This window comes from Podarcis melisellensis (genome assembly GCF_964234715.1).
Source record: "Podarcis melisellensis genome assembly, chromosome: 1".
NCBI classification, from domain to species: domain Eukaryota; kingdom Metazoa; phylum Chordata; class Lepidosauria; order Squamata; family Lacertidae; genus Podarcis; species Podarcis melisellensis.
In genome coordinates, this window is record NC_138528.1 from 125,645,156 (window position 1) to 125,660,419 (window position 15,264).

General features: G+C 45.2%; 1 long non-coding RNA gene across 1 annotated transcript; it reads right to left on the reverse strand.

Moving 5' to 3' along the window:
* Window positions 1–3,087: 3,087 nt before the first annotated feature.
* On the reverse strand, window positions 3,088–14,844 carry LOC309363762. The gene is made up of 3 exons (XR_014165581.1): window positions 14,704–14,844; window positions 12,929–13,092; window positions 3,088–3,339 (listed from the first exon to the last, which is right to left on the reverse strand). It is a non-coding gene; the product is annotated as an uncharacterized lncRNA (long non-coding RNA).
* Between the last annotated feature and the right edge of the window lie 420 nt (window positions 14,845–15,264).

The following is a 15,264-nucleotide window of genomic DNA, read 5'->3' on the forward strand; positions in this document are numbered from 1 at the left end:
GCCGGCTGAATACCAACCACAATTGCAGCATGCTCATTATTTTAAAAATTGATCTGGCTGTACGGGCAAGCCTAACAGTCAATAACACTGGGAATTTCTGTCCAAAGAAACCATAGCTCCTGCAGTCAATGGAAGCTGCGTCGGATGTTCAGGTTCCAAAGAATGTTTGCAAACCGGAGCACGCACTTCCAGGTTTGCGGCGTTTGGAAGCCAAAATGTTTTGAGTCTCAAGGCATTCGTCAACCGAGGTACGACTGTACTTTGCATATATTATTCTTTAGCTATGTTCTGCAAGTCAAAGCTTCTTGAATATTTTAACAACGAATAATAATGATTATGGTGCTGTGGGTTAAACCACAGAGCTTGGAACTTGCTGACCAGAAGGTCAGCGGTTCGAATCCCCGCGTTGGGGTGAGCTCCCGTTGCTCAGTCCCTGTTCCTGCCAACCTAGCAGTTCGAAAGCACGTCAAAGTGCAAGTAGATAAATAGGTACCGCTCTGGCGGGAAGGTAAACGATGTTTCCGTGCGATGCTCTGGTTCGCCAAAAGCGGCTTAGTCATGCTGGCCACATGACCTGGAAGCTGTACGCCAGCTCCTTCGGACAATAAAATGAGATGAGCGCTGCAACCCCAGAGTTGGCCATGACTGGACCTAATGGTCAGGGGTGCCTTTACCTTTTAATAATAGTAGTAGTAGTAATAATAATGATGATGATGCTATTATTTATACCCTGCTCATCTTGCTGGACATAGCTTCGGTATCAAGGAAAGAGTCAGCATTGCACATGATGTCACCTTCCTAGCTGCAATTTAGCTACTCTTACACAGCAGACACTTCCAGCACACAACTTGCTTGCTTCAGATCTCACCCTCCTAACACCAGTTTGCAACAACGAAAAATGTGTGGGCTAAGACTGATGATGAGCTTGATTATATAGCGTTCTATTCTATGTAAATTCCTTTTTAAAAAAGATAAATCTCTCTTTTTTGAGGGGAAGAGGCACTGGCCTACAAATGCACTGAACTATAAATAATTAGGCAATCCGTTCCTACTCAAAATCTGTACGTTCGCCTCCTCTGCGCTGCCAAAACGCACTGTTTCTTGTCGCCTTTTTTTAAATCGGCAAGGCAGGAGGGTTCTTTGCAAAACTCGCTTGGGGATTTTTAACTGCTGGCACCATCGCGGACTGTAATGGTGCTAGGAAATAGAGCCGCACACGAACTACGGTGGCTTTCCCACACCACCTGTTTCCTAAATCCAGAGGTTTCCTATGCTTGGAAAATCCAGATAGGATTGCTGCATTGATTGCATAGGGCAGGGATATCAAATCGGTTAACCGCCATCGACAGGTCGATCCCCGGATGATAGCGGTTGATAACCCCACAAATGATTGCAAAAATGGAAGATGGAGTTATCGCTGGCGGGGTTACTGTATTTTTCACTCTATAGGATGCACTTTCCCCCCTCCAAAAATTAAGGGGAAATGTGGGTGCGTCCTATGGATTCCCCCCCTGTTCTCCCCCTCCTATGGTCTGGTGCGTCCTATAGAGCGAAAAATACAGTAATACCTGGGCAGTGTTGTATGGAGTGTTCCCTGGCAAAAAGCAGCAGAACTATGCCCCCCCCAAAAAAGCTGAACAACTTTGGCCCCATCAAAAAAAACTCAACAACAACTATGGCTTGCACCCTCTAAAAAAAGCTCAACAACTTAGGGTCGCCCCCCGCTAAAATGGGTAGATCACTGCTAGTTCTTTCTTCTGGGAGTAGATTGCAGGTTCTTGGGAGCTGGACATCCCTGGCATAGGGGAACTCCATATTTAGGATGGAGAAATTGCAGGATAGCAGTAGTTTTAGCAGAACGCTGAATGGATGGGGAGAGGAATTGAAGGACTCACAAGAGTTTCACAATCTGCATTAAGCTGCGGAGTGGACGGGCCCTGAGGCTCAGGAGCATCCTAAGGCAATAATACAGAATCAGGAAAACATTGTGGATCTTTGCTGGTGCGGCTACTCCACCAGATCAATCTGGATTTGGGCCTAGAAGACCAAGGAAAAGCATTGGCGAATGGAAGGTGTTTAGTATGTGTGAGAAATGAGGATGTTGTTTTTTCACATAAAACACAAATGCAGCATTTTAGATAAATGTCAGCAGTTCAGATCGATTCGCACCTGAAAACTAGAGATGTTTAGAGCTTGTGGGCTGGGATGTGGTGTTTGGCTTGGCTCAGTAAGTAACTGCATAGGATCAAATAAGGGAAATAATAAATAAGGGTAAAGGTAAAGGGACCCCTGACCATTAGTTCCAGTCATGGTCGACTCTGGGGTTGCGGCGCTCATCTTGCTTTATTGGCCGAGGGAGCCGGCGTACAGCTTCCGGGTCATGTGGCCAGCATGACTAAGCCGCTTCTGGCGAACCAGAGCAGCACACGGAAATGCCGTTTACCTTCCCGCTGGAGTGGTACCTATTTATCTACTTGTACTTTGACGTGCTTTCGAACTGCTAGGTTGGCAGGAGCAGGGACCAAGCAACGGGAGCTCACCCCATCACGGGGATTCGAACCGCCAACCTTCTGATTGCCAAGTCCTAGGCTCTGTGGTTTAACCCACAGCGCCACCCGCGTCCCTAATAAATAAGGGTAAGGGGCGCTGAAATAAGGGTAGTGGGAAATATCAACAGAGGAGGGACAAATTAGGCAGTCGTGATAGGCTGTAAACCTTGCTTTGTTCAGATTGTATTTTAAGGGCCTTAGGACCCACTTCTTACAGTATGGAAACACAATTTGCAGCATTGCCCAACCTCATTGCTGATCACCAGCGTTCACTTCCAATTCTCTGAGTTTGTAGAGCTTGTGCCTGCATACAGTATATCCCACTCTGATCTCAAAGTGGCAGTTTTAAAAATAGTTGCAGAACAAGACTTTGCCCACTGGAAAGTGCTGAAGAAATAAGACGCAGCGAGGACAGCATATATGATAACTTAGCTTTAAATCGCCCCTGACCTGACATAAAGGAGACAAGAAGAATCACCAGCTGACCATGTGGCAGCTCCAAAATTCATTTTTTAGATTAAAACCGCAAGGCGTCAGATGTTGAGGTGTCAGATGGGAGAAAGGCTGGATTAGGAACCACCACAAAGAGAAAGACAAAACACTTCTTACTCATACGGAGCAGGGTGTGGGAAAGGGATAAAAGATAAGTGTTACCATGGCAATAGTTGCTTGAAGACACATATTTTTAAATCTATCTCAGTGTAAGCATTCCAAACACATTTGTCTCTTCCTTTGAATTGCTGCTGTTGAAATTTCTCCTCACAGCTCTCGAAAGAGCATCCCCCTCCATCTGAAATGAAGGGGTGCAATGTTGCCCTCTTATTAAAACAAAGCTTTGAGGTAAAGCAGAGGCTGTCATTTCTCCATTTATCTTGTCCCAGAGTTTCTGACAGAGCTTCCTTCCTGTCTGGGAATTAATTGTATGCCACTTAATAAGACAGAACGCTATTTAAATGCTATTTGTAAGGAGTCATTCTCTTGCCGTACCTGTCAGGGTTAGTATTGAAATGGGTGGGGGGCCTGTGACCCTCCAAATGGTGATGGACAGCCGGATGCTGTTGAACTATAACTCCCATCAGCCCCAGCAAGCATGACCAAAGGCCAGGGATGATGGGAGTTGTAGTCCAGCCACGTCTGAGGGCCACATGTTTCCCACCCCATATCAACATTTAATTTCCTCCCTGTATAAATTTCCTCCTGGTTTCCTCTCTGTTTAAATTTGTACCCTGGCATGTCTCCAATGGGATCCTCAAGGCAACTCAACAGAGCACGCTAAGACCAAGCTATTATCATGAAACAATAGAAGGAGCCCTGCTGGATCTGACCAAAGGCCTTTGCAGTTCCACATCCTGTCTTCCACAGTAGAGATCCAAACGCTTTTGAGAAGCCCCAAAGCATGTCCTCACAGCCTTCTCTTGCTGTTCTCCCACAAAATACTGCCTCTGTTCCTGTAAGTAGCACAGCACTGATAGCCTTATTATTGGTTGGTTGGTTGATTAATTGAATTTATATATCGCCCTATATCTGGAGGTCTCAGAAACCAATGTTGGCCACGACATAATTCAGATGCAATAAAGGGAGCAGGTGGTGCTGTGGTCTAAACCACTGAGCCTCTTGGGCTTGCTGATCGGAAGGTCATAGAATCATAGAATCATAGAGTTGGAAGAGACCACAAGGGCCATCGAGTCCAACCCCCTGCCAAGCAGGAAACACCACCAGAGCACTCCTGACATATGGTTGTCAAGCCTCTGCTTAAAGACCTCCAAAGAAGGAGACTCCACCACACTCCTTGGCAGCAAATTCCACTGTCAAACAGCTCTTACTGTCAGGAAGTTCTTCCTAATGTTTAGGTGGAATCGTCTTTCTTGTAGTTTGGATCCATTGCTCCGTGTCCGCTTCTCTGGAGCAACAGAAAACAACCTTTCTCCCTCCTCTATGTGACATCCTTTTATATATTTGAACATGGCTATCATATCACCCCTTAACCTCCTCTTCTCCTCCAGGTCGGCGGTTCGAATTCGTGTGACGGGGTGAGCTCCCATTGCTTTGTCCCAGATCCTGCCAACCTAGCAGTTCGAAAGCACACCAGTGGAAGTAGATAAATAGGTACTGCTGTGGCGGGAAGTTGTTGTTGTTGTTGTTGTTGTTGTTGTTGTTATACCCTGTCCATCTGACTGGGTTGCCCCAGTCACTCTGAGAGGCTTCCAACATATGTAAAAACATTTAAAAAATTAAACATGGAAAAAACTTTCCTACACAGAGCTGCCTTCAGATGTCTTCTAAAGGTTGTATAGTTACTTATCTCCTTGGCTCAGGGGTCACGTAACTCCATACCCTCCAACATTTCTCCAATGAAAAAGGGATGTCCTAACGAAAAGTGGGACCTTCTGGGATAAAATCAGAAACTGGGACATCTTCTGTAAATCCGGGACTGTCCCTGGAAAACAGGGACACATGGAGGGTCTACCTACTTCCATCCTAGCTTCAGCAGAGCTTACCACAAAGGACAGAGAGCAGAAGAAGGCAGCCCTTAAGACTGAAGTAAGAAAAGTACGCAGATTACCTTGCATGACATAGTGAGGTGTATTTGGCTGCAGACAAGCAGAGACATCACCTTGCCAACAAAGGTCCGTATAGTTAAAGCTATGGTTTCCCCAGTAGTGATGTATGGAAGTGACAGCTGGACCATAAAGAAGGCTAATCGCCGAAGAATGGATGCTTTTGAATTATGGTGCTGGAGAAGACTCTTGAGAGTCCCATGGACTGCAAGAAGATCAAACCCATCCATTCTTAAGGAAATCAGCCCTGAGTGCTCACTGGAAGGACAGATCCTGAAGCTGAGGCTCCAATACTTTGGCCACCTCATGAGAAGAGAAGACTCCCTGGGAAAGACCCTGATGTTGGGAAAGATGGAGGGCACAAAGAGAAGGGGACAACAGAGGACGAGATGGTTGGATAGTGTTCTTGAAGCTACCAGCATGAGTTTGACCAAACTGCGGGAGGCTGTGGAAGACAGGAGTGCATGGCGTGCTCTGGTCCATGGGGTCACGAAGAGTTGGACACGACTAAACGACTAAACAACAACAAGCCATGTCTGGAGGAGTTTTTGGAGAAGGTTCAAGTGCCCCTGTTAAAAACGAACAAACATAGACAGCCATTTGGTAAGAAGTCATGGCCTTAAAATGGCTTTGCTGTGCAACTGTGCTAATAATTTATTGGAGGCAAACAGCTTTATTGCCAAATTTGGGTTCCATCTTAAGGGCATTAGAACTGCTATTGAATTAGAAGTATCTTCATTCATGTCTCGGCAAAGATCAGATTCCTAATAACAGTAACAGTTGGCGTTCCCTTCCTTATGTCTTGTTTCCCCTCTCCTACAGAATCCAAGCTGGTCCCTTCTGTTAAAAACCTAGAGATGCAAGACCCTGTTCCAGTCCTGCTCTGCTGCCTGACTTCTAATTAACCAAGAAAGAGAATTTAAACTGACACCTCTCAAGTCAACGATGAAGCACAGATTGCAGCAAGGGTAATATTGATCCATTTCTTCATGTGAGCTACAGCAAAGGGAAGGGTGATCAACCACCAATAGAAGCCAGGTAATGTGGGCCAATGCATCCTGGAAACACAAGTTCACATTCATATTTTTTTCTTAAGCCTAGATAGGAAAGTGTCAGGACTAGAAGTTCATTGTTGTTATTTACCCTGTGTGAAAAGGTTCCTGCCAAACCATTTCCCATACTCTGGGCTTTGTGTATTTGATATATTCTGTTTTAGGTATTCATTCTGTTTCTTCGTAACCCCATAACAGCGGTTCTCTGGATGGCATGCAACAATAATAAAATTGATTAGATCCGTACATTCCAGAGTAAAGAAAGTTATAAATGGTGGCACTTAAAACACAACAGAATAAAAGCAGCCATTAAAAAGGAAAAGGAAAAAAGACAAAGGCTGCAATCCTAACCATGTCTACTCAGAATGAAGTTCTCTTTAATTTAGTGGCAACTACTCCAGGGTAGCGCTGTGGGTTAAACCACAGAGCCTAGGACTTGCCAATCAGAAGGTCGGTGGTTCAAATCCCCGTGACGGGGTGAGCTCCCGTTGCTCAGTCCCTGCTCCTGCCAACCTAGAAGTTTGAAAGCACGTCAAGGTGCAAGTAGATAAATAGGTACCGCTCCGGCGGGAAGGTAAACGGTGTTTCTGTGCGCTGCCAATGTGGTGTAGTGGTTAAGAGTGGTAGTCTCGTAATCTAGGGAACCGGATTTGCGTCTCCACTCCTCCACATGCAGCTGCTGGGTGACCTTGGGCTAGTCACACTTTTCTGAAGTCTCTCAGCCTCACTCACCTCACAGAGTGTTTGTTGTGGGGGAGGAGGGAAAAGGAGAATGTTAGCCGCTTTGAGACTCCTTAAAGGGAGTGAAAGGCGGGATATCAAATCCAAACTCTTCTTCTGCTGCTGCTCTGCTTTGCCAGAAGCGGCTTAGTCATGCTGGCCACATGACCCGGAAGCTGTACGCCGGCTCCCTCGGCCAATAAAGCGAGATGAGCGCCGGAACCCCAAAGTCGGCCACGACTGGACATAATGGTCAGGGGTCCCTTTACCTTTACTTTACTCCAGGATAGGTAAAAAAGGTAAAGGACCCCTGGACGGTTAGGTCCAGTCAAAGGTGCCTATGGGGTTGCGGATCTCATCTCGCTTCAGGCTGAGGGAGCTAGCATTTGTCCACAGACAGCTTTCTGGGTCATATGGCCAGCATGACTAAACCACTTCTGGCGCAACGGGACACCGTGATGGCAACCAGAGCGCACGGAAACACTGTGTACCTTCCTGCCACAGCGGTACCTATTTATCTACTTGCACTGGTGTACTTTCGAACTGCTAGGTTGGCAGGAGCTGGGACAGATTCAAACTGCCAACCTTCTGATCAGCAAGCCCAAGAGGCTTGGTGGTTTAGACCACACTGCCACCCGCATCCAGGATAGAATACTAGCAAACACCAGTTAATACATAAACAAGAAAAAGAAAGCTACAAGATTAAGCAGCCATACTAAAATGCACTGGTCATGCCCATTTTGAAAGGAAATATAGTCTTAACTGTCCTTTATGGAGAATGCACTCACTTATCCCGAGGTTGCACTGCGGGACACAGAAACACTAGTAAGAGGAAAGGTTTTGCTAAACAACTTCTACAAACTGGGAGCAATCACAAAGGTTGGGAACAGCAAAGAACATTGGGGCAGGAAATCACATACCTTACTGATCACCTGGTATTCCCCCCCCCCCCATAATATTTATTGAATTTCATACAAACACATTACATACTATAAAATCAATAAAACCAAAATAAGAAAAATAAAAATAAAAAACATAAAAAACAAATATAACAAATAATAACCAAAGATACAACCACAAACACATATACAATAAAAAATAATTAATTAGTTAAACTTCCAACTTCATAAACATTTTACTTGACTTCCTCTAATCTCTTCCATCTGAATTTCCTTGTAAATGAACGTAGCGGTTTTCCAATATCATTATTCAAACAACAATATTCCGGTTATAATCAAATTTCTTAACTTTTCTTATCTTTCTATTTCTCATTTATTTATTTAATCCTAATTTAATCCTAGGCCTATTTGGTTCTTTCAAGTAATTACTAATCTTTAATGTTACAATATTTGTTCAAATAATCTTTAAATTTCTTCCAATCTTCTTGATATTCCTCTTCTTTCAGGTCGCGGATTCTCCCAGTGAGATCAGCCAGCTCCATAAAGTCCATCACCTTCATCTGCCCCTGATTACCTGGCACTGATGCGGTTAGAAACCATGCCCAATCATTGCATTGGGCCTATGCAAACACAGTTACAAAACTGGTATTGGTTGTTACTGGGATTTAATTTTGAACTTGAGCATATACCTGGCAAAAAACAACAACCAAGGACTGCTGACATGTGTTGTCAGTGCAGGATTTCTTAAAGCCTTGCATGTTACATTCCCTTTGGAATGACTGTGTTCCTCTTGTTTAAAAAGGGAGTGGGAAATGTATGCCCGACTTGAGGGATGTCTTATGAACTGAAGCGATCATAGGAAAGGGTTCCAAGAGTGACCTACAATGTAGCGTGAGGAATCAGACCAGAAAATAAAATGGGGAAATATGAATAAATGTGGTGGCACACAAAGCTATTTCATCTGTCCTAGTGAAATAACAATGGGACATTCAAAAGCTCTGTACCGTATTAGATGAGAGGGAAACTGCAACAAAATGTTGCAATGTACTATTGCCTACCATTGCCAAGCAGACAATCTTTTGCCCAGTTTTCCATTCCCCCCCCCCCCAAATGACTGTCGACATTCTGTGCCTCCTAAGTAAACCCAGTCCTCTCTGGGATGTTTTTGGGGCAATTTGCCCTCTTAGATGTTATATTTTAAAACATTTCTCTGTTCTTTGGCAAAGCTCAGGGTTCCTTGAGCAAACAGACAACTTGTTTGTGCTCAGTGCTCAGTTGACACCCATCACATGTTTCTCTTAGAAGGCGCGAGTAAAAGCTACCCAAATTATGGAAAGGAATAACATTAATGTACTGGAACTGGTGAAATATCCTATAGAGGACTGCATTCATTTGTGTTAACACTACACAACCACACGACAGCCTCTCTCTCTCTACACACACCCTATACGCTTCCGGGCTTATCTGCCAGTCCGACTTGGTTTTTAACTATCAGTTGGCCTTGCATATGAAAGTTGCACGCATCTATTGGGGAAGTGAGAGCTGGACCATAAAGAAGGCTGATCGCCGAAGAATTGATGCTTTTGAATTATGGTGCTGGAGGAGACTCTTGAGAGTCCCATGGACTGCAAGAATATCAAACCTAGCCATTCTGAAGGAAATCAGCCCTGAGTGCTCACTGGAAGGACAGATCCTGAAGCTGAGGCTCCAATACTTTGGCCACCTCATGAGAAGAGAAGACTCCCTGGAAAAGACCCTGATGTTGGGAAAGATGGAGGGCACAAGGAGAAAGGGACGACAGAGGATGAAATGGTTGGATAGTGTTCTCGAAGCTACCAGCATGAGTTTGACCAAACTGCGGGAGGCAGTGGAAGACAGGAGTGACTGCTGTGCTCTGGTCCATGGGGTCACGAAGAGTCGGATACGACTAAATGACTAAACAACAACATTGGGGCTGCTCAAGAACAGCATAGCTACATGGATAGCTCAGTTGGGTTAAAGAATGGTGCTGATGACACCAAGGTTGCAGGTTCAACCCCGTATTCCTGCATTACAGGGGTTGAATTAGATGATTTTTGGGGTCCCTTCGAACTCTACAATTCTAGTCCACTGATTATCCAGCTGCCACCATCTCCAATGAATTAAGAGGACAGAAGCGAAAAGGTGCTGCCCTTCTAGGGAATTGCTGCTTCGTTTAATTTAGGAAAGACAGCTTGCCGTCATAAATGTGATAGAACCAGACATTTGTATCATATTTCTTCTTCTCCCAATTTGCCAGATCTACAGCAATGGGTTCCTAAACCAACGCCTCTAACTGAGACGAAGCCACGAGACCCTCCAACGGAAGCGTACTGTCAACGGCAGATTTGTACTTCCTTGATCTGAACAGTGGATCATTTTTTCTCGTGCAGGAGTTTAGTCAGATGTAAGGGACTGATTACATTTATCTTGTTTGTTCCAGATAATCCTTTAAGGCAATTTAAGCTTTTCAGCTGCAGCACAGTGGCTTCTTCCCTGCTGTGATCCGAATTACAGCTGAATAGCCAGCCATCCAAGAATTCTAGCATATCCAAGCAACAAGAGAGGCGTCGGCGTCGGTTTGTACTCAGTAGGTTTCAGCCCCCAAAGATGTCAAGGAGAGACATATTTTTTGATATATATATATATCTCTATCTATCTCCTTGGGTCTTGCACTGTCGCCTCATGTGACGATAATGGATGCAAAAGGATAGAGGCTTCAAACAAGGGATAAATGGATTGCCTCTGCACAGAACCTCTGGGAAAGCTGCCGGCTCACTTCAGCATTTATTAGCATTCATTCCCCATTCCAAGCTCTGCAAAAATATGAATCAACTTCTGCAACACTAGATTCTGCTCCCTGCCTTCCACACCTTGCATTCAGAAAAAGGAAGACTGTATAGAATGTGGCCCATTTACACCTAATTGAAAAAATGTGCTGCACTGGGTGACACTTTGCTTTCACACAGTTTTGACTTCTGTTAGCATAATTAACAAGGGTTCCGTTAAGTAAAGCTCCCAAAATGTCCATATCATGTCTCTTTTGGGTGTTAGCTTACCCCTGCTGCAGAGCCATATTCACAAGAAGACTGTGCTGTACAATAATGATACTTTACATTAGTTCAGTGGTCCCAAGTAATGGGATCACTTGGCAAAATGGCACACTATGGTAATAATTAGAATCTGGAAGGTGGTCATATTACCCCATTGGATTAAAGAGCTGAAACAACCTTATCAGGGGTACTGTAGCAGTTCATAGAATCATAGAATCATAGAATCATAGAGTTGGAAGAGACCACAAGGGCCATCGAGTCCAACCCCCTGCCAAGCAGGAAACACCATCAGAGCACTTCTGACATATGGTTGTCTAGCCTCTGCTTAAAGACCTCCAAAGAAGGAGACTCCACCACACTCCTTGGCAGCAAATTCCACTGTCGAACAGCTCTTACTGTCAGGAAGTTCTTCCTAATGTTTAGGTGGAATCTTTTTTCTTGTAGTTTGGAACCATTGCTCCGTGTCCGCTTCTCTGGAGCAGCAGAAAACAACCTTTCTCCCTCCTCTATGTGACATCCTTTTATATATTTGAACATGGCTATCATATCACCCCTTAACCTCCTCTTCTCCAGGCTAAACATGCCCAGCTCCTCATAAGGCATCGTTTTCAGGCCTTTGACCATTTTGGTTGCCCTCCTCTGGACACGTTCCAGTTTGTCAGTGTCCTTCCTGAACTGTGGTGCCCAGAACTGGACACAGTACTCCAGGTGAGGTCTGACCAGAGCAGAATACAGTGGCACTATTACTTCCCTTGATCTAGATGCTATACTCCTATTGATGCAGCCCAGAATTGCATTGGCTTTTTTAGCTGCCGCGTCACACTGTTGGCTCATGTCAAGTTTGTGGTCAACCAAGACTCCTAGAACCCTTTCACATGTACTGCTCTCAAGCCAGGTGTCACCCATCTTGTATTTGTGCCTCTCATTTTTTTTGCCCAAGTGCAATACTTTTCATTTCTCCCTGTTAAAATTCATCTTGTTTGTTTTGGCCCAGTTCTCTAATCTGTCAAGGTCGTTTTGAAGTGTGATCCTGTCCTCTGGGGTGTTAGCCACCCCTCCCAATCATTTTTGCTAATGGGATAGTTCGGTTGACTATCGTGAACTGACACATATTACATTTTCAGTGAAGTGGTGCAGAGTGGTGCATGCTCTAGTTATCTCCCGCTTGGACTACTGCAATGCGCTCTACGTGGGGCTACCTTTGAAGGTGACCCGGAAACTGCAATTAATCCAGAATGCGGAAGCTAGACTGGTGACTGGGAGTGGCCGCTAGGACCACATAACACCGGTCCTGAGAGATCTGCATTGGCTCCCAGTACGTTTCCAAGCACAATTCAAAGTGTTGGTGCTGACCTTTAAAGCCCTAAACAGCCTCGGTCCTTATACCTGAAGGAGCGTCTCCACCCCCATCGTTCAGCCCGGACACTGAGATCCAGCGCCGAGGGCCTTCTGGCAGTTCCCTCATTGCGAGAAGTGAGGTTACAGGGAACCAGGCAGAGGGCCTTCTCGGTAGTGGCGCCCACCCTGTGGAACACCCTCCCTTCAGATGTGAAGGAAATAAGCAGCTATCCTATCTTCAAAAGACATCTGAAGGGGGCCCTGTTCAGGGAGGTTTTTAATATTTAATGCTGTATTGTTTTTAACACTTGATTGAGAGCCGCCCAGAGTGGCTGCGGAGGCTCAGCCAGATGGGCGGGGTATAAATAATAAATTATTATTATTATTATTATTATTATTATTATTATTATTATTATTATTTATTATTAATGTTCTCAACATGGTGGAGTCCCAAATTATTCTTTCTATTTGTATGAGAACCATCTGTCCTTTCCAATCTCAGATCCAGAAATGAACCCCCAGATACTGCATTGATCCCCAGTAAGCATTGCTGGCGATCTGGCAGCCTGCCTCCAAAATTCACATTACTGAGCATTTGGGAATAAACAAGTCTCTCATGGATGTATATTTCTAAAGTAGTTTTTCTTGCTATGGAGAAACCAGTAGCATGCAATAACTCAACAAGACAATAACTGAACAATAACTGAACTGCTTCCTTTTATCTGTCCTTCCAACATTCACCTTGGCTTGCTTTTCCAATTAACGATGAAAAATGGAGGACTTTAACAGTGGATCAATATCCCTCAAAGTTTGATCATAACAGGATCCTGCCACCAGCCAGTTCTCAATGCAGGTGTTCAGACCAAAACCATTGGATATTTGGAGAGAGGTGGGGCTGGTTCACTCTGGGAAGAAGGCAACGTTTTGCCATGCACGGGAGAAAGTGGAAGATGTTATAATGAACGTGAAGCTCCTTGGAAATGGGGACAAGGCAATGGGGGGTTTCACACTTACATCTAATCCCGCCTCAAATCCCACCTTTGTACAGTCCTTCCATCCCCAAGTCCTATTAGAATCATAGAATCATAGAGTTGGAAGAGACCGCAAGGGCCATCGAGTCCAACCCCCTGCCAAGCAGGAAACACCACCAGAGCACTCCTGACATATGGTTGTCAAGCCTCTGCTTAAAGACCTCCAAAGAAGGAGACTCCACCACACTCCTTGGCAGCAAATTCCACTGTCGAACAGCTCTTACTGTCAGGAAGTTCTTCCTAATGTTTAAGTGGAATCTTCTTTCTTGTAGTTTGGATCCATTGCTCCGTGTCCGCTTCTCTGGAGCAGCAGAAAACAACCTTTCTCCCTCCTCTATGTGACATCCTTTTATATATTTGAACATGGCTATCATATCACCCCTTAACCTCCTCTTCTCCAGGCTAAACATGCCCAGCTCCCTTAGCCGTTCCTCATAAGGCATCGTTTCCAGGCCTTTGACCATTTTGGTTGCCCTCCTCTGGACACGTTCCAGTTTGTCAGTGTCCTTCTTGAACTGTGGTGCCCAGAACTGGACACAGTACTCCAGGTGAGGTCTGACCAGAGCAGAATACAGTGGCACTATTACTTCCCTTGATCTAGATGCTATACTCCTATTGATGCAGCCCAGAATTGCATTGGCTTTTTTAGCTGCCGCGTCACACTGTTGGCTCATGTCAAGTCACCAGTATGGCTTCCAAGAATGCCACACCAATGTGCCCGCCAGTTCTTCTTACGGCACCTGCCCTGGATCCTGCCCCTAGACCATGCGAGCAGATCTGACTTGCAAGTAAGAAAAAGGCACAGCACTCAAGAGTCACAAGCAACAAAGGGAAAAACGCTCTCCTATTTATCCAGTCTACCTCCCTTTCCTCCCCACTTCCTGTCTCCCACCACGGTTTATAGCAAACTAGCTGCTCCAGAGCAGAAAAACACAAAAGGCAAGGTTCGTTTAAGGCTTATTCTTAGTTTACAGTACCACACGCAGGTCCAGTTGTTTGGAAATCTGAATCTGTGGTGTGTAAAGCAAGGGTTGGGTATTAATTCATTGTGTTTGGATAAATGAATTTCCGTACAACAAGCATTTGTATAGTGTGACTTGCATGCATTCCTAGTTCAGAGGCTGCTGTTAGTGCAGATTAGTGCTGGTTGATTAACGCAGGGAGTAAAATAATATGCTGACCTCCTGTACGCTTCTGGATACAAGTTTTTAAATCTATTGTTAGAATAGGCCGCCTGCCCCTCTTCCTTCGCTTCATGTGTCAGCTTCCTAAATCAGCCAAGGCCAACCTCTCTGGACGGCACATCTAATGCAGTTAATTGAACATCAACAATCTCTGGGGCTGCTTCTCAGTAACAAACGCTTGCTTCCAATGCAGGGATCTTCCAGTGCCTGAGTTTTGATTATGCTTCAAGTACAATATAATAAGCCCTTATTATCTGAACAGTCACTAACGTCGCTAAGGTTATAGCGATGCGATACTTACTTTAGAATATTCTAAAGCCAGTGATGGCACTTTAAAAGCAGCACTGAAGAGCTGATGTCTGCCCCGTTTTTTCTTTCCTTTTCTTTTCCCCCGACAAAAGCTCCCAAAACTTGAGCAGCTATATGGCGACAGGCAGAAATGCACCTAGTCGACAGGCAGAAATCCTCCTGGGCAGTGTTCAGAAAGTGGTGGGGGGGGGATGAGTGTTCAGACCCCTGGGCTCTCACTTGTGGGGTGCCTCAGGGTTCTGTCCTCTCCCCTATGCTTTTCAACATCTACATGCAGCCGCTGGGAGAGATCATCAGGGAGTTTGGGCTGGGTGTTCATCAGTATGCGGATGATACCCAGCTCTACCTCTCTTTTAAATCAGAACCAGTGAAGGCGGTGAAGGTCCTGTGTGAGTGTCTGGAGGCGGTTGGAGGATGGATGGCGGCTAACAGATTGAGGTTGAATCCTGACAAGACAGAAGTACTGTTTCTGGGGGACAGGAGGCGGGCAGGTGTGGAGGATTCCCTGGTCCTGAATGGGGTAACTGTGCCCCTGAAGGACCAAGTGTGCAGT